Genomic DNA, 18,285 nt, shown 5'->3' on the forward strand with positions numbered 1-18,285 from the left:
GAGTATCAGAAACTGGATTAGCGGACAGTAAAACAACAACTGCTTCTCCTCACTGATGTAGGTGATGGTTGTGTCTCATCCCATTGGAAAGTGGTCACCCTGCCACCAGTGAGGTAGCCCTGCCACTGATCCACCAGCAATGGTCTAACCCTAAATTCCCCTGCCCACAAACATCAGAGTCAAGTGTCTCCCAGAAACCCAACGTGGGATAACGCAATGAAGTAGGCTGTAGTGTGGGGGTCCTGTGGGAACAACAGGCAAAAACAAAACAAAACAAACAACCTTGGTATGGTCTGAGGGAGGCAGACCATGCACAAAGGTAACTGAGACCAGCCAATGGCACAGGGACACAGGAGGGATAGAGTTTTGAATGTGGCTTTGTCCACTGTTCTGTCGGCGGGAATCCTGTTAACCAAATGTCAGACAACTGCAGCCCAATCAATTAGACGTAACTGTACCTGCCCCAGTCAGACCCATGAGCATAAACTTCATGCATTCCAGTGTCTGGTGTGCCCAGTGAAATTTCATGGAGGAAGACGAGACACAGGACCTATGCTGTGCATAGTCACAGGTGACCCTACTACACAAGACCCACCATCAGGAATGATAAAGCCAAAAGGCGAAAAGATTAGGCTGCACAAAATTTTGAGCCCTCTATGGTAAAATGGAACACATTATGATTCGAGGCAAAAGATGAACAATAGACAAAGAGAAAACACTTGCGCTTGTCTGAACGGGCGTTTCCACCACTTGAATGTGTGGCACGTTCTGCAAGTTGATAAGGCAGAGGAACAAGTCTGCTTCCTGGAATACAAAAGACATCTGTTCTTGCTCAAAGCACGACGTGTGCACAAAGGCTGCTGTGCAAGACTGGCCCTGTCCAGTCCCAGCCTGAAGAAGCCGGCACTCTTGGGCCTGGCCAGGAAGGTGTCTGGAGATAAACTGATAGTCAGGGATGAAGCTACAACCTGTGGCCTTCCTCTGAGCTGGCTGTGCCCATCTGACAGACCACCACACCAGTGCAAGCTGCATTTTGTAGAGACATGAACACAGATGTTTAATCTATATGTTGTAGCCAGTAACCGACATTGCTACTGTTCCAGAACCGGGGGACTGAAAAGGTTCTGGCCGTCCTTAGGATGGAAATTATGAATTACTGAGCAGCAGTCAGATCTCCGAGAGTTAGCATGTATGACTGTCACAAAGCTAAATTTAAAGTGCCAAGGTGATGGGTGTAGACACCCTAGGTTGTGTATTAACAGCCTTGGTGGTGACACCTATGTTAATCCAGCAACACTGTGAATTCTGCTGCTCTTGGTTCCTCGTCTCAGGACTGTGGAGAGCTCTGAGCCCACAGCACTGTGCTGAGACTGGTCTGCTTTGCTGCTTCAACAGAAAAGACAGGCTGGAAATCTAAAGTATAGAGACTGCTCTGGGCGCGATGACGTCCACTGCCTCTGGCAAGGGGTTCCTTGCCACCTGACAACATGGAAAAGGGATGATATGCCAGGAAAGTCAAAATCAATACACAGAGACACAGAGGTACAGAACCAGGAGTGCTTGCTGCTCTCTGGAGGACCTAAGTTTTCAGAACCCATTTCTTGAAGCTCATAACTGCTTACAACGTGAGCTCCAGATCCAGCGCCCTCCATCAGGCCTCTATACAGATACTCTAATTTATGGTACACATAAATAATAATAGAATAAATTAATTTTTAAGGCCTAAAATAACGAAAGACAAACTCCTGCACAGGTTTGCTGGTGGTAGACCGGACACTTGGGGAGGCCAGCTGGAGACTGTGCCAGCATCCCAGGAGAAATTCGGAGGGGATCTCTGCCTTTCTTCTTCCTTGTGAACGCTCCTCAGTAGCTGAGCACTGTTCTCCGAGGGGTATCTGTCACTGGTAAACTTGGACAGTCTTTGAATTCACTGAGACTCTGTGGTAGAAAGGCTGTCCCCCCTGTACTTCGAATCTTAGGCACATTTATGTCAGGTGTCCTCCAAGGCTCTTTGACTGTGGATACCCGGCCCCCAATTCTAGGACTGAAGGGGAATAGAGAACAACAAAAGAGCCCAAGACTCTAAACAATGTGTCCCTGAGAACAGCTAGAAAGTGAAACATCTCCAAAAGAGGTTGCTACTGATTGTCTTATAACATCCCACTGTAAGAGAGAAGCCTTAAGTTCAGCCATGAGAAACAAAGTATCCATGGAGAGAGAACTGAAACGTATCCATGAAGAGAGAACTCAATCAAAAGCTCTTGCTGACTTCCTCATCTTCCCCACTTGGTTTCTGTTGGATATTATGAGCATCCAATCTGCTGATGCTATCTCTACCTGTTCCTGTTTGTTCTTTCACTTGGAAGCCTGACTTGAGGGGACTGAACTCCACCTGGGACTCTTTCAGGATCTCCAGCCAGATGCCTGGACAGGGCTCCCCCGGGAGCTGTTAGCTGGGTGCTTTGAGTGCACAGTTTGATGTCCTCTATCTGTCATTCGGTATTTATTCTTTTCCTTGTTGTCTTAGTTAAGGTTTTGCTGCTGTAAACAGACACCGTGACCAAGGCAAGTCTTATAAGGACAACATTTAACTGGGGCTGGCTTACAGGTTCAGAGATTCAGTCCATTATCATCAAGGCAGGAGCATGGCAGCATCCAGGCAGGAGTGGTACAGGAGGAGCTGAGAGTTCTACACCTTCATTTGAAGGCTGCTAGCAGAACACTGACTTCAAGCAGCTAGGGTAAGAGTCTTATAGCCCACACCCAGTGACACACCTACTCCAACAAGGCCACACCTCCAAATAGTGCCACTCCCTAGGCCAAACATATACAAACCATCACACTTATTATATACTTAATTTTTTTTTAAAAGCTCACTTATTAAAACCCAAAAGCTATTGTAAATCAATCATTCTCTGGACTATACAGAACACCCCCAAGCAGATCCTGTTCCCTGACCCAAGCAGAAAGAGGGTATTGTGTACAGGTGTGACCCACAATCTCCCCAGAGAAAAGCTTCCTAGAAATACATTCAGGTGACAGGCCGTGACTACAGTAGCCCTATAAAGAGAGGCCTTTATGAGGTGTGGGACTTGAACGTGGTCAGGAAGGAGAGATGGGCAGGCTATGCAGAGCTGAGCGGTGTGAAAATCAGCCCAACCCACCCTCAGTGGAAGGAGCTCAACGTGACTTTATGCCCCTGAGTACGATGCTTGACCTGGGAGTCCCCATACCAAGGGTGGCTCTCTCCCACTCTGTGGCTCCACTGTGACTGTCAGAGCTCTGAGGCAGCAGAAAGGACGGGGAACTATCCCTAGGTAAAGAACTGTTGTCACTCGGTGTGTTCCAGAGAGAAAACCTGACCACCGGATGCCCCAGCTTCACCATCTCAGCTGATTGACAGGTAGAGCTGTGCACCGCCTACAGGCTTTGCTGTAGAGGGTGTGTCTGGTTGTGGCTGCCGACAAGCTGCCAGTTATCCTACAGGGACCCGAAGGCCATTTCAGCCTGAAGGTGTCCAACAGGAGGCTGGACTAGGATCGGGAGGACTGGCAGCTCTGTCTTCTGTCGCTTCACTGTCTTAAGTTGGCTCTGCATGCAGCATGGCAGTCACGGAGAAATGTTCTCTCAGTAACAACACATGGCTCAATCCAAATGGCAAAGGAGCCAACGACAGTAGGACTGGTGGCCCTGGGAGATTCCTGCTTTCCCAACAGGGACATGAAGGTCTTTATGAGCCATGTCCCCTCACTGTTGATTGGACAAGGAAGCCCCCACCCCCAGCATGGCCCTAACCCAGCTATGACTCTCAGCCTTGGAATGGAGAAGCTGAGCTGTGAACAAAGCTCCCTCCCCCTCATTCTCCGGACTCAGCCTTGTCAGACCCCCAGCACTTGGCTTTCCTGACAGGAGGCTCTCCCATCAGTGAGCTTCCTGACCTGGGCTCTGCAAGTCAAGATGGGCTCCACCCTCAAAGATGAGGCTCCCTCTCCTCTTCTCCCACCTCTCCTCCTCTTATCCTTCCTCCCCTCCTTCTCTTCCTATCTTTTCCTTCCTCATCTCCCGCCTCTTTTCCTCCTCTTCCTCTCCTGCCTCTTTTTCTTCTCCCTCCTCTTCTTCCTCTTCTTTCTCCTCCTCTTTCCCTTCCTCCTCTTCTTTACTTTTTTTCTTTTTTCTTTTTGTAGAGGTCTCCATGTCCTCCTACCATGGTCTCCTGAGTTTTTAGATTGCGATCCTGTACCCCACACACATTCTATTGTACTTTTATTATCATTTTATTATTATTAAATTTCATACACATATATAATAAATTTTGGTCACTTTACTTCCATTTTAAAGAGAAAAAATTCAAATATAAGGAACTAAAAATGGAACCAAAAATTATTTAAAATAGTAAGTCATCATGCCTTGCTCTCAGATAGTCAGTTGCAAGATGGGATGTGCTCATGGGATCTGTGCACGAGGACAAAGAAATTGTCCCTGAACGTGAGAATGAGAAGCTCCCAGGATACAGCTGACCTGTTAATTGCTTTTCACCCAACAGTGTTTGTGCAGATGGCCACACGCTCTGCCACCAGCAATGGACCACACACACTCATGACCTTTGCCACACTCATTCCTTTAATCTGGACCTCAGGACTATTAGTGTGCCAGCTGCAGAACCCGCCATGATTATTCTTCTCTGGACACCTAGAGGCTCTTGACCTGTGGGGCGCTGGGTATGGGGAAATAAAGGGTGTGGGAGAGAGGACTCACATCCCGCCAGAGCTCCAGAGCTCTGGGCTGGTGGACGCAGGAAACTGCCGTGTGCTCTCCATGTCACCCCAGGTGGGCATCTGGCTATGGGAAGCCACAGAACCCCAGTTCTCTGGGGTAGAGAGGGAGTGGTCTGGGGTCCCTGGGCCTCACAGAGTCCAGGGATGACAGGTTTTAGCTCTTGGGTATTGCAGGATGTTGCTGGACACCTCAAAAGAGCTGAGAATGGGTGGGGGCCACGGGGGTGGCTCGGTCTGCCTCGGGGCTAAAAGGAGAAGGGGCTGGGTGGTTCCCACACAGGCAGGAGTCTGGCTAGCTCAGGCTGCTAGCTTGGCTGGAGGCTTGGGTTGGCAGGTGACTGTGAGACCCGGTGGGAGGTTAGATGTGGCTCTTTAGGGGAAGGCCTATTCCATTGTTCTAGCATGGCAGGTCTTGATGAGCAGAGATGGTGCATGGTTTTAGAGCTTTATTGTAGAAAACAGAGAGAGAAAGAGAAAAGGCAGAGAAGTAGAGGCCGGCCATGGCCAGGTGGAGAGAGGGAAGAAGAGGGCAAAAGGAGGAGGGTGAAAGGTGAGAGGAGAAGAGACAGGAAAAGCAAGAGAGAGGGGAGGGGGCCAAGCAACCCATTTTATAGTGGGCTGGGCTACCTCACTGTTGCAGGGCAACTGCCCCAGGTGTAGAGGGAGCAAGAGCAGAGTAAGGATGGTGGGAGGAAAGAGAAGGTGAAAGTCAGTGTCAGGGCCATCGCTCTGAGGCCCTAGAAATAGAGAATCAGGTCCTAGTAGCTCAGTCCTCACTGCAGAGGGACACAAGGCAAGGCAGTGGCCCTGGAGGGGAAAAAAGCCAACAGGAAATGCACATGAATGACCAGTACTGGGGGTGGGGCTTCTGGGTCCACAGGAGGGAATAAACCAAAGACATGGGCAGACACTGAAATCCTTCCCCTCCAGTCATCACCCAGAGACTGAGCCATGGAAACATGAGGAGGAGAGAGCAGAGACTGCCCCACCGCCACCCCACCCCCTGGACAAGGAGGCCAAGAAATAGGCTTTAAACACAAAAGAGACTTTAATGCAAAAGACGCATTTCCCACCTGAGATAAAGTACTCGTGTCGCAATAACACAGTCATGACCTCTAGAAGACACAAGCAGTGCTGGGAGCCAGTGGGTATGTGACTTCCAGCCTGCTCCTGAACAAGGTAGATGAAGGGACCAGAAGGACAGCGAATGGCTCCTGTCCTCCAGGGCAAGGCTGGTGATGGAGTTAGGGTATGTGGGGTTACAAAGGGGCTCCTCCAAACCTCTGCACCTGACAAAAGTCTCACAAACTCACCTGAGGGCTCTTAGCAAGGACTGCTCACTGGGGACGTCCCATGTGTGTGGGAGCAGTGAGTCCTGAGGTCACCTGGCACTGCCCTGCCTGGAGCAGCCAAGGAAGGAGGTAGCCTTGGGCACACACACACACACACACACACACACACACACACACACACAGCTGCCAGCTAACTGTTCTTAGCTTTGGCTAAGTGCCACGTTCTCCTGAGAGATCTGAGTGGCACTGCCAAACAGCCATGAAGATCTAAACAGTGAGGAGGGTGGGACCCCTGCTGCGGAGTTCACATCCATCCCCACACAAGTTCAAGCCTGGGGCGGGGGCAACTGGCACCCTCTCAAGCATACACGTAACAGTGATGAAAGTGGATGAAGGACACAGTACAGTCCACAAAGCAAAAATATCACAATCAACAATCAACAGTCTCTGGTCATACAGGATGAAATTAAGAGCTATTGATAAAGAGAAAAGAGCAGAACGCCTTCCAAATGGGAGACAGTGTAACCTACGGAGTGACTGTCAGATGAGAGGAGTTACAGAGCTCCGAGAGTCTCTCCTGCTTTAGATCATTCAGCATGTGGCACTTTGTTGGCAAAGAGAAAAATTCCCAGTAACATATTTATACCCAAACTGATCTAATAATAAGAAAGAAAACATAAACGGAGTGATGTTCAAGGAATAAGCAGAGTACACAAGGAACTTTCCCACCCAAACTGCCCCAGGCTAATGTGGCTTCCCAGGGGAAGGCTACCCAACTTCCAATGTATCTTTGATGAGAAAGGAAGACATCCTAAAATCAGAATCTATGGATATTTCTTCACTTGCCTGAGTTTATATAGACAAACATGTGGAGTCACGTGGAGACACCACACACAGCAGACACAGTCCCAGAGCCTGTATCTTAACAGAACAGAGGGGCGTGCCAGGACGCCTCTGAGACCAGAACATGTATGGGTTAAGAAGAACTCCTGCACCTGAAAAAAGTCTCAAAACTCACCTAGGGACCCTTAACAAGGACTGCTCACTGGGGGAGCCCCATATGTGTGGAAGCAGTGGGTCCTGAGGCCATCTGGCACCTCGAAGGCTTTGCAGGAGGTGTGAGGGTGTTAATGCCCAGAAGCCAGCAGTCTGCCCAAAAACCACATGAAGAGGGTTCCAGAAAATCCCAGTCAAAGACCAGCAAAGCAGGAGAAGTGCTTAGGAATAAAATGGTTTTTTTCCCCCCCCTGAGGAGCAAATTATTCATTTTTTAAATTTTATTTAACTTTGTATTCTTTGTGAATTTCACATCATGCACCCCAACTCCACTCATCTCTCCTCCGCTTTGTATCTACTCTCTACCCTGGCAACCTATCTCCCCCAAAAGAAAATAAAAATAAAACAAAATGAAACAAAATCTCTAAGTGCAAGTTTTAATGTGTCACAGTGTATCACACAGTATACACTTTCGTCTACACATCTTTACTTGCAAAATGTTCATTGGTCTGATTGGAAGCCTCTGGCTTCTGCTTCGATTTCAATACTGGATCCTCAAGGGGACGCTCTGAGATATCCTGTTTTTGCCCTGGGTCAGCAGTTTGGATCTGCAGTACTGGCCCCTTCGTGCGCTTCAGCAGTTCATAAATGAGGTAGATGTTGGGGTGGTCCAACTCAAAGCCCTGAATCTGGGCCTGGGTGGTAGCTGAGGTGGTCAGCCTGCCAGCTCTCCCACACCCACACCACCAGGCTCTCCAGCACTGCCCTCGCTCTCTCAGTGTCACAGCTACCAAGGGGCAGGGCCAGCTTTCTCCCTCTCATGGCCTCAGGGTGACTCACCCATCCCCATGCCACCAGGGCCAGCTCTCCTGTGTGTGGCAGCCCACCATGAGTGTGGGGAGTGGGGTGGGTCACTCAGTACGGTACCTGAACATCAACACGACCTTTCCCACAGACCCACGCCTGAGGGGTCTGCTATTAGCTTGCTGGGTTGTTCCTGAGCTCAGTGTAGTTTGATGAGAGGTGCCCCCCCCCGACCCTGTGACCCGTGGCAGATTTTACCCACTGTCCCCTGCCAGCTCTAATTGAGGCAGTCGCCTGTGTCGGCCGTTCCACTGAGCAGGCTAATTGTGTGTCCCGTCGTTCATGTCCTACGATTGTTGTGATCATTACTGTGACTTGAAATGTGATTGGTCCAGTTCCAGATGTGGAATTTTACATCGTACTTAATTAAATTAATTTAAACTCTAAATAGCCATGGGTGGCCCATGAGTCTGGTGTGGCACAGAACAGGAGCAAAGTTGTTCTGCTTAGCAAATGGCTTGGAATGTTCTTTGCATTGGGGAAGAATTAACTCCTGCCTAACTCCTGAGGCACACCATCACCATCAGCGGAGAAAGCTTGGGAGAACATGCTTTCGACACAAGCAATGTCTCGGGCCACAGAATACTCATGCAGCGAAGGAGAAGAACTTGACAAATGTGTGCAAACTACAACATGCCTGAAGGCCAAAACGTGCCACCAGCGGAGCCGCCAAGTGGGGAAGACCAACTACAGTATGTGTACAACTAATAAAGAATTCAAATACAGAAAGTGTGAAGAGTGCCTACCTACAAAGGTAGATTTTACAAGAAAAGTCACGTGACCCAGGCAGGTGAGTGAAAGACAGACAGACAGACAGACAGACAGACACACACACACACACACACACACACACACACACATTGTATCCAAACCCTCATGTCCACGACTCTCATTACCCCTCACTCCCCCGGTTTCCCCCTCCCCCTTTTCCCATTAATATATTGATTAATTTTACATCCTAGTGGCTACCCCCATCTCCCTATCACACAGTCCCTTCCCTCCATCTCCCTCCCCTTTCTCTGAGAAGGTGGAGGCTCCGCCTAGGTGTCCCCCCACCCAAACGCATCAAGTCTCTGCAGGGTTAGGCAGATCCTCCCCCACTGAGGCCAGACAAGGCATCCCAGTTAGAGGAAAGGAATCCACAGATCGATCGGCAACAACTTTGGGGACAACTCCCAATCTAGTTGGTGAGGGACCAACATGAAGACTGAGTTGTGTGTATCTACCACATATGGGGTGGGGGTGGGGGCGCTAGGTCCAGCCTGTGCATCCTCTTTGGTTGGTGGCTCAGTCTCTGAGCACTCCAAGGGTCCAGGCTAGCTGACTCTGTTGGCCTTCTTGCGGAGTTCCTATCCCCTTTAGGGCCCTCAGTCCTTTCCCGAACTCTTCCACAAGACTCCCCAAGCTCCATCCAACGTTCGGCTGTAGGTCTCTGCATCTGTTTCCATCAGTTTCTGGGTGGAGCCTCTCAGAGGACAGATATGCTAGGTTCCTGTCTGCAAGCATAGCAGAACATCATTAATAGTGTCAGGGATTTGGTGCCTGCCCTTGGGATGGGTCTCAAGTTGGACCAATTGGTAGGTCATCCCCGCAGCCTCTGCTCCATCTTTGTCCCTGAATTTCTATTGACAAGGCAAATTTTGGACAAGTTTTGTGTGTGGGTTGGTGTCTTTACCCCTCCCACTGGGGGTCCTTCTTAGCTACAGGAGGTGGCCACTTCAGGTTCCATATCCCCACTACTAGGAGTCTCAGGTTTCAGTTGAAGTCACCCAATGACCCCTTTTAAATCCTTTCCAAACATAGCACAGGACAGCCAGGTGACAAGTATTGATGTCTGCCCTTTGTGCACAGAACACATCCTTCCCAAAGCTGTCAGTTGCTGCCTGCTGAAGCAATCCTTGGGTGGCTCCCAGGAGGGGTCGAGTAGACCACAGAGAAACTGTGCCTGTCCCGGCTCCTCACCCTCTCTGAGTGATGTGGGAGGGCTTTGTCTCGTTCACACACAGGACATAGGTTTTTCTCATTTTAAACCCTCCACGGGAAAGAGCGGACAGTCCCCACCTTTTACACACAACCCCAGACCCCAGAGCGCCAGTGGCAAAATGTATGAACATAGATGACTGCATGGGGTCCACAGAGTGAAGGTGTCATGTTTGACATCTACAAGGAGAAGCCACAAAGTGCCATCCTTGCCTGTGCCCTGACCTTCTGGTCCCTGGAGCATCACTCCCTGTGTCTCTGAGTTACATCTCTCAGTGTCGAGCTACATAGTCTGCCCGCTGAGCCCCTCTGTTTCCTGCACCTGCCTGGTTCTGCACATCTGATTTCATCCACATATGGCATGCGTGGGATTCCTCCCTTGGGGGCGAGGTACCCGCAGTTGAGAACGCAAGATCCCGAGCAGAACAGAGGCTGAAGTGATGCTGGGCCCTCAGAAGCAAAGAAGAAAGACCCCAGAGTGAGAGAACCATGCTCTGGAGCCTGCTATATAAAGGCCATGGCCTTGGGCTCTTATGGGAGCTTCATGTGTTCCCTACTATGTGATGGACACAGCCTTCCCCAAGACTCCTAGACTGAGCCTGTCTCCTGCCCACTACAGTCAGCAGGGCACACTTAGAACACACACACACACACACACACACACACACACACACACAGCCCCTACCCTGTTGCTGACAAATTCAGCCCAATTCATCTTCTTTCACACAGCCTGTTAGAGGCTCCGGGGACCGTGGCACTGATTAAAGGACTGTAATAGACAACATCCATCAGCCGTCGGGTGGAAAGTCACTGCTGCAAATTGTCCCATCGGGCTCTTCAGGCAGCCAGAGGGACCCGCCTGGCCAAGATCCAGCCCATACTGGTCCTGGCCTAGGTGTCCTGCATAGGCCAGGAGGTAGAGAGAAATGAGAAGGATTGACCCAGTGCTCTGCCCATGTTCCTTCTGCCTATTCAGCTACACTGTGGTAAGTGCCTGGGCAGGGAAGATAGACAAGATACCGTGCTGTCATCTAACCCTGTCGCAGGTATCCAAATCAAAGACCAGACAGGGACTAGCCCCAGTATCCCCAGATCCTCCCAAGACCTGGAATGAGCCACTGCCCAACGTCCTCTGGGCGAACAAAGGCCAAACCAGGTCCCCCAGCTCCAGCTGCCCACCTCCCCACCACTCAACTGACGAAAGAAGCAGCGAGCTCCCACCAAGCCTGCCAGTGTCTGTGATCACTGTCTTCATGTAATAAAGAGAGGGAACAGGGTTAGATGGATGATGTAATAGGACCCACCACCAGCAACAGTAGGGTAGGAAGTCTTCGGCTGGAAGGACAGATTCCAGACAGCTAGGCAGAGTGGATCTATCATTGCTGCCCTTGGAGCACAAATAACGCACCAGGATTCCTCATGCTGACCCCACTTAGTCTCATCTGCTCCTGGTCTACCTTCTCCCCGCTGCCTCCCCGTCGGTCTCATTCCAACACAACACCTGACGCTTGAGTCAAGGACATGCCTCTCAGTTCTACAGACATCAGAGGATCGGGGGGAGTCTGTGCCCCCACACCTGAGTCATGAGGAGTTTTCTGGATCTTTCTGCTCAGGAGCCCTGCTTCCCTAGATAGGCCCCTGGGAACCCCCTACAGTAGCCTCTTTGAGACCGAGGCCTCAGAATAATGACAGGTCACTTACACGGGTCCCCAGCATCCAGTGCCAAGAAGCCTCTGCAGACCCCTACAGAGCTCTGCAAGGCAGCAGAGAAGGAGCCAGGAGAGGACGCCTGGGTTGGCTCCTCTGCTGCTGCAGCTATGGCTCTACACGCCCAGACAGCAGCAGGTCTCCATGAGGCACCGCACCTGCGAGAACACCCTCAGCCTAGAGAAGCCAACTTCTACCATGAAGGGTGGCTCTGCCTTCCTCTTTCCCTGGCCATTGCCACAGCCGTCCCCACTACCTTCTAAGTCAAGGATACAGATGGGGCAGGGAAGGAAGTTTCGGGCTTTTCTCTCCTAGCGTGCTGTGTGCTCTTCCTGGCCCACCCTGCCAGGAGGCACCACCTGTCCCCACCACACACAAGGATAGGGTGAGAGCCCGCCAGTCCAGGACACACCGTTTTGGGCAGAATGCCCCCATGAGCAGGTCTTCATCCTGAGACAAGGGCACCCAGCTTCAAGTGGCTCCAAGGTGACCATACGTGAGCGCAGAAGCTCCCAGGAGCTTAGTTAAAGTGGCTAGGCCCTTCCTGAACGCTCTTTCTCTTCTCCGACCTGGCAGCCAGACCGGCAAGTACTTCCAATGCCATGGATTTAATGCTTCGGTGGCCCCTGAACTGCTGGTTCTATTTTATGACTAAATTAACGTTATCCACACAGGCGCACGTTTAAGATGCCACCAGGGAGGAGTGATCGCAGCATGGGAAGGGATAAATTCTTACACACACTGTCTCTGGGCCATTAACAGACTGCGTCCATCCTTTCCCACTGACCTTTACCCAGCCTGCAACTCCTGGCTACCTAGAAATCAGCGAGCTAGGGCTTTTTATGGCCCACTAATTTACCCATGTTGGGGATATATTGAGTTTCATAACTTTTATATGCAAATCAATAAAAAAGCCCTTTGCTATCTCATTTAAATCATTGAATAATTCACCAGACTAAGCCCCTGCCCCAAAGCTCCATTGCTCCCTGCAAGTGAGAGCAGAACACAGCCCAGGCCAGGCCTAGGACAGGCGGCAAGCACTGTCCCCATCCTGGAGGGAGCACCTGACCTGGCAGATCTAGAAGGCTGGGCTTCGGTCACTTGTCTGTGATCTGAGTTAGTCTATGACCCTCACCCCTTCCTATGTCTCAAGAGTCTCGCAGAGGCTGTGGGAGAGAGACTCCACAGGCTCCCGTATTGAAAGGGATGTGCAGGTAGAAGCCCTAACACTACTGAGGGAACCCAGGAAGATCTTACAGAGCTAGCTACCTTTGTCCCAGCTCCACCTTCCCGTCTATCCGTCTATCCGTCTATCCGTCTCTCCATCCGCCCTTCATCCGTCTTCCCGTTCCCCGTCCATCTCTCCCTGCATCCACTACTCCATACTCTGCCACCCTCTGTGGGCCCCTTCATCCCTCCCCCTCTCCATCCATCTCCCCCTCCATCCCTCCTTCCTTCCACCCCTCCCTCTGTCCCTGTACCCACTCCTCCTTTCCTCCTTCTCTCTATCCCCTCTTCCATAGCTACTCCCAGTGGAGCCAGCCCAGTGTGGCAAACAGAAACACTGTCCCTTTAGGACTTTCCTGTTCAGAGACCAGGAGGGGGCAGCAGACCCTGGTGAGCCCCTACACCCTCTGCCTCCCATTGACCCACCCACACCTGCTCCTGCTGGTCATCCTAGAGGCCTCATCTGGGCTAGCCTGCACTCCAACACCTCCAACTTCCTTTACAGAGTCAGAGGTCCAGACCTAGGACTCCACCCTGTGAGGAACCCTTAGCACATGGGTAGAGGACATGTGTGCGCCCCTTCCTTCCCACGCAGCTTCTGGCAGGGGTCAGCCACACCACTCCAAGGGATCTCCCTTGATCCCTTTCTGCCTCACTCCTGTCCCCCAGTCCCATCCCATAGTCTTTGGCACAGACTCAAAAGCCCACTGAAATGAAGTAATCTTTCTTTCCGAGTTCTGCCTTCTCCCTCAGGGAATCCAGGCACCACTGCACACCATGCTAGGAAGAGGAAACAGAACCTGGTACCGAGGTGGGGTCTGTAGCTGGGGGTCGTGGGGGCGTCTCTGAGGAGTGTGGTATTACAGCTCTGTTTTTTTTTTTTGTTTGTTTTTTTGTTTTGTTTTGTTTTGTTTTTTTTATTTTTTTGGTTTTTCGAGACAGGGTTTCTCTGTGTAGCCCTAGCTGTCCTGGAACTCACTCTGTAGACAGGCTGGCCTCGAACTCAGAAATCCGCCTGCCTCTGCCTCCCAAGTGCTGAGATTAAAGGCGTGAACCACCACCACCTGGCGTATTACAGCTCTTTTAGACGGTGCTCAGTAAAACAGCTCTCTCAGACAGCCTTCAGACAGACAGATGCGTAATCCATGTTATCTGGGGTGAACAAGGGCTGTATACGAACCTCAGAGAGTAGGAAGGAGTTTTCAGGGTGAATATAAGTCAGCGGCGGCTGGAGTTTAAAGGACGGTGAATGCCTCATTTACATGGAGAGACATTCCAGGAATCCCAGGTACATGCTGGGCAGGTTCTTATCCGGGAAAGAGAAAGTTGAACTTGTAAGTTTGCCATAGACTATGTGACCTTCCTCAGGTAGAGGATGTGAGGGTCAGGCTCCCCAGATAAGATCAGGCAGAAAAGGGAAGTCCTCCGTTTCGTGCCAAGCTCAGAGGAGCTATCTGAACATGATAGATGATGATCTTCAATAGCAGGGTCTTCCCTACAAAGGTCATCCACAACGGAAGAACAAAGCTGACTTTGAATGGAGTCAGACCTTCAGAGCTTGTGTGGCAGTTTCCACATGGAGGCACAGTTACTCCTGTCCTTGGTCCTCTGACCAAGCCAGCTCAGTCAACAGGGTCTCAAGGGAGGGAGTGAGGACTGAAAAGAAAAGGACAATTAGACAGCATTATAACCTGACTCCAGCCACTGCGAGGCTGAAGTGGGTTCATTTTTTCCCATTCTGCTTTTATACCATTCTAGGTACTGGCAGAGAACAGGGTCAGTTCTCAGAGCAAAGACAAAGTAACCAAACAAGGCAATAAACAAAGAGGTCACACCAGGAAGTCATCAAACTAAGCAATAAACGAAGTCCCCCAAGTCCCTGGGTCTGGGGACTTACCAAGATTTTCAAGACAAAAGGGAAGTCACACACTCCTTGCTTGGGTTTACCCTGATCCTTGCACCAGCCCAAATGCAAATAAATATTATCTGATCCTACTTCCTCCTCTGAGCCCACTGACAAATACCCGCCAGATTTCTAGAGATGGCACCAAAAGCTCTCCACAGTCCTTTATGGGGGAGACCATCCTCTTCAACTGAGCGCTCAGCTCCTGGGGCCATGCAGAGACCCATGATGGAGAAAGGAATGTCTGCTGATTCAACAAATGACAGACTACACAGCGGCATCACTCTGTGGTCAGGAAGACCTGGGTAAAGTTTTCTGAACAGAAAGTCCCTGGACATGTTCCCTCCATCAAACCCACGCATTTTCTCCATGATGCTGGGCTGATGTCTGTGACAAGTTGACCTGACACACGAGCATCTAAGAAGTTCCAAAATCACCCGATGGTAGGAGAAACTCTGTACCTGGTTTAGCTAATGAGGCGACCCATGGGGCTACCCACCAGGACTGCCCGTGGGCCCAACAAGGTTGGAATGTTGAACCATGATTTACCTTTCCCTTGAAGGCAGGACATCTGGGAGCCCGAATTGCCACCAATTGATCAGAAGTGTGATGATGGACTGTGAGTCCTTCACTTATAGTTGTCACTTGGAGAAGCAGTAGGCTTGTTGGGGACAATGTCCTCTAGCCAGTGGGGTCTGTGCTGCTGTCTGTGCAGGACTACCATGCAGATCCCCCACCCCCAACTAGGTACAAAAGAGTCTTGTGGAACTTACCTAAGAAATGTAAAAATAAATAAATAAATAAATAAATAAATAAAAATAAAGTAAAATAAGAACTTATGTTTGCCCCTGATAGGACACCAACAAACCAAATGGAGGATTCTGCCCACATTCAGCTTGGGGAACCAATGGTCTGTTGTGGCTATTTCAGAAGCACAGGGTGAAGGAAGGGCAGCTTCACCAGAATGGGTGATGACCTCACCATAGTGTAATGGAATTGCCCTACCGACAAACTTTCACCTCTTGTACACTGTGGCACCCCAAGAGCACTGGCAGCTGTAGGGTGGAAGAGGACACCCCTCCATGGCCTCTGCGTCAGCTCCTGCTTCCTGACCTGCTTGAGTTCCAGTCCTGACTTCCTTCAGTGATGAACAGCAACTTGCATCTTGGTCATGATGTTTGTGCAGGAATGGAAACCCTGACTAAGACAACCCTCTTCCCAGACTCACTTCCCAGTTATACCCTGTTGGATGAGAATGTTGCCCTTGGGCTCAAAGATTCGAACACTTGGTCCTCAGTATATGGCACTACTTAGAAAGGCTGTGGCGCCTTTGGGACATGCAGCCTTGTTGGAGGAAGAATGCCGCAAACAGTGGACCTTGAAGCTCATAGCGTTGCCCACTTCTACCTCATGGTCTCTGCTTTCTGTGTATGGCTGAAATGTGACTTCATCTTCCTTCTCCTGCTTTCATCCCTTCCCTACCATTATAGATCTGGCCCTCTGGGACTATAAGCCAAATAAAGTCTTCCTCAAGTTGTTATTGGTCACTGTGTGTTATCACAGCAACAGAACACAACAACACACCCTGCCCAAGGGGCGCCCCCATCTGAGGATCACGTGTTCAAACACATGAGCATACGGAGACATTCCACACTCAACCCAGAGTGGGAGCAGTCACAGACCTAACAGCTCAAGTCTAGCATCACTGCATGCTTTGTTTATTTCGTTGTCATGACTGCACAGCTGAGCTATTCTATAGGCTACCCAACAGCTTCTGCTCCATGCTGGCTGGCAGACACATCAGGCCCAGAAGAAACCACTTCACCACACCACTCCAACCTTTCCTCAGGCTCTTCTTTCCCATGCCCTCTGCCTGATGCTCCATGAGCCTTGAAAGGGGCGAGACATGATTGTCTTCTGAGCACTGGGTCACCACGACACACCGTGAACACCTGGGCCCAGCTATCTAACTGGTTTTGAATCTTGTCAGTTCCAATCAAAACTTAGGTTTTTGATTTCCCACATCTCAAACAAGAGCATGTGGGGTCTTCTGCAATGGGCACTGGCCATGCAGTTCTGGTACACACGCAACAGCAGTGGCAACAGCACATATGTTAGTGGAGGCGCAGGCATCTCCCTCACAAACCAACCCCACTGAGCACTGGAATTTGCATCAAATGGCCTCATAGCTTCTGACCAAGCTTTCCCCATCCACGAAGGGCCCCCTTACGCCAACTCCTCAACCTGTTGTTGTCACTGTTATTCCCAGCGCTCCCTCAAAACTGTGAGGCACTCTGTTACGGCATTATATGATGGAACCTTCTAATATTAAAATGAGTGGAGGTCTCTAAATCGACCACGGTCAAATGTCCAAAGCAAGCGTCAACTGATCGTGGAACTCAGAGGTTAACGGTCACTCACATTACTAAGAACGAACGTAGTTGGATACAGAGACAAAGGCAAAAAGAACTTTATGTAGCTCTGCAACACAGGTCATTCTTCATGAGCCCTAAAGCCTTCCCATCAGCCACCTCTCCCTGCTGAGGGGACTTTGATCTGGGCAAACAACAGGTTTCTGTTTCCCACCAACCATGAGGAAGCACCTTTCCACTTCACACCTTCAAACTAAATTCCCCCACAGTGACATGCAGGGTGCATCACAGCTACACACCTGCCTCCTGTAAACTTACCCTGGTGGGAGAAATGCGACATAGTCAGGATCACCCACACCCCCATAATAAGCCCCGCGCTACCTCAATAGTGATCCACTGCTACCCATTGTCCCCAGTGCTTGGGGTGTTGCCGTGAAACAAGGCACTCTCAGCTCCAGCCTCTTCCGAAGAAGCCCAACAATTCTGCCAACAATTCTGCCATTAGTAGAGAGCCGACAGATCTGTACTCCGGCGTGCTCTCTAGATGCCCAGCTAGTCCTCAGCTGCAACCTTGGCCACTTGACAAGGTGAGCCGCTAGGGCTGTCCTCGCTAAGGACATCTCCTTACTCCCAGCAGGCATTGCAGAGGAGAGGAACGAGTTTTGTTTGGTTTGAGTTTTGCCTTCTATACCTTTCGTGGACTGTAATTCAAGCTTTAAACCTCCCTGATTGTCACAGGCGCACACCTGGTCCTCTGTCAATCTTCTCTCTAGACAGTCTGGCTCTACACAGATCTTGACTCCTTTGCTTGGTAGTAACACAAACAAAATCTTTTCTCCATTTTCCTCTCCTTTCATCTCCACCACGGACCTCGGCAACACCACAAATGCCCCCACACAACTCTTGGGGCCCCTTTTGAATGAACCCTCTTACCTCTCCTGCTAACACAGGCCTATTACCTGGAGAAATGAGCATCGCACACCACCTCTCAAACGTCCACCTTCCTCTCCCTCTTCATTGTTGATTCTCTCCATGAGTTCTGAGGTTCAAATCTCAGAAGGGGCTCCTTAGCACAGGTCAAATGTACATTCTTTTTCCCGTGCACGTGTCCAGCTTTGAGGAATGTCAAGGTAGCACTTCATCCTTCTTCTCCTCGACTTTCCCCGCCA

The sequence above is a fragment of the Mus pahari genome, chromosome 7, assembly GCF_900095145.1.
Source record: "Mus pahari chromosome 7, PAHARI_EIJ_v1.1, whole genome shotgun sequence".
Taxonomy (NCBI): Eukaryota; Metazoa; Chordata; class Mammalia; order Rodentia; family Muridae; genus Mus; species Mus pahari.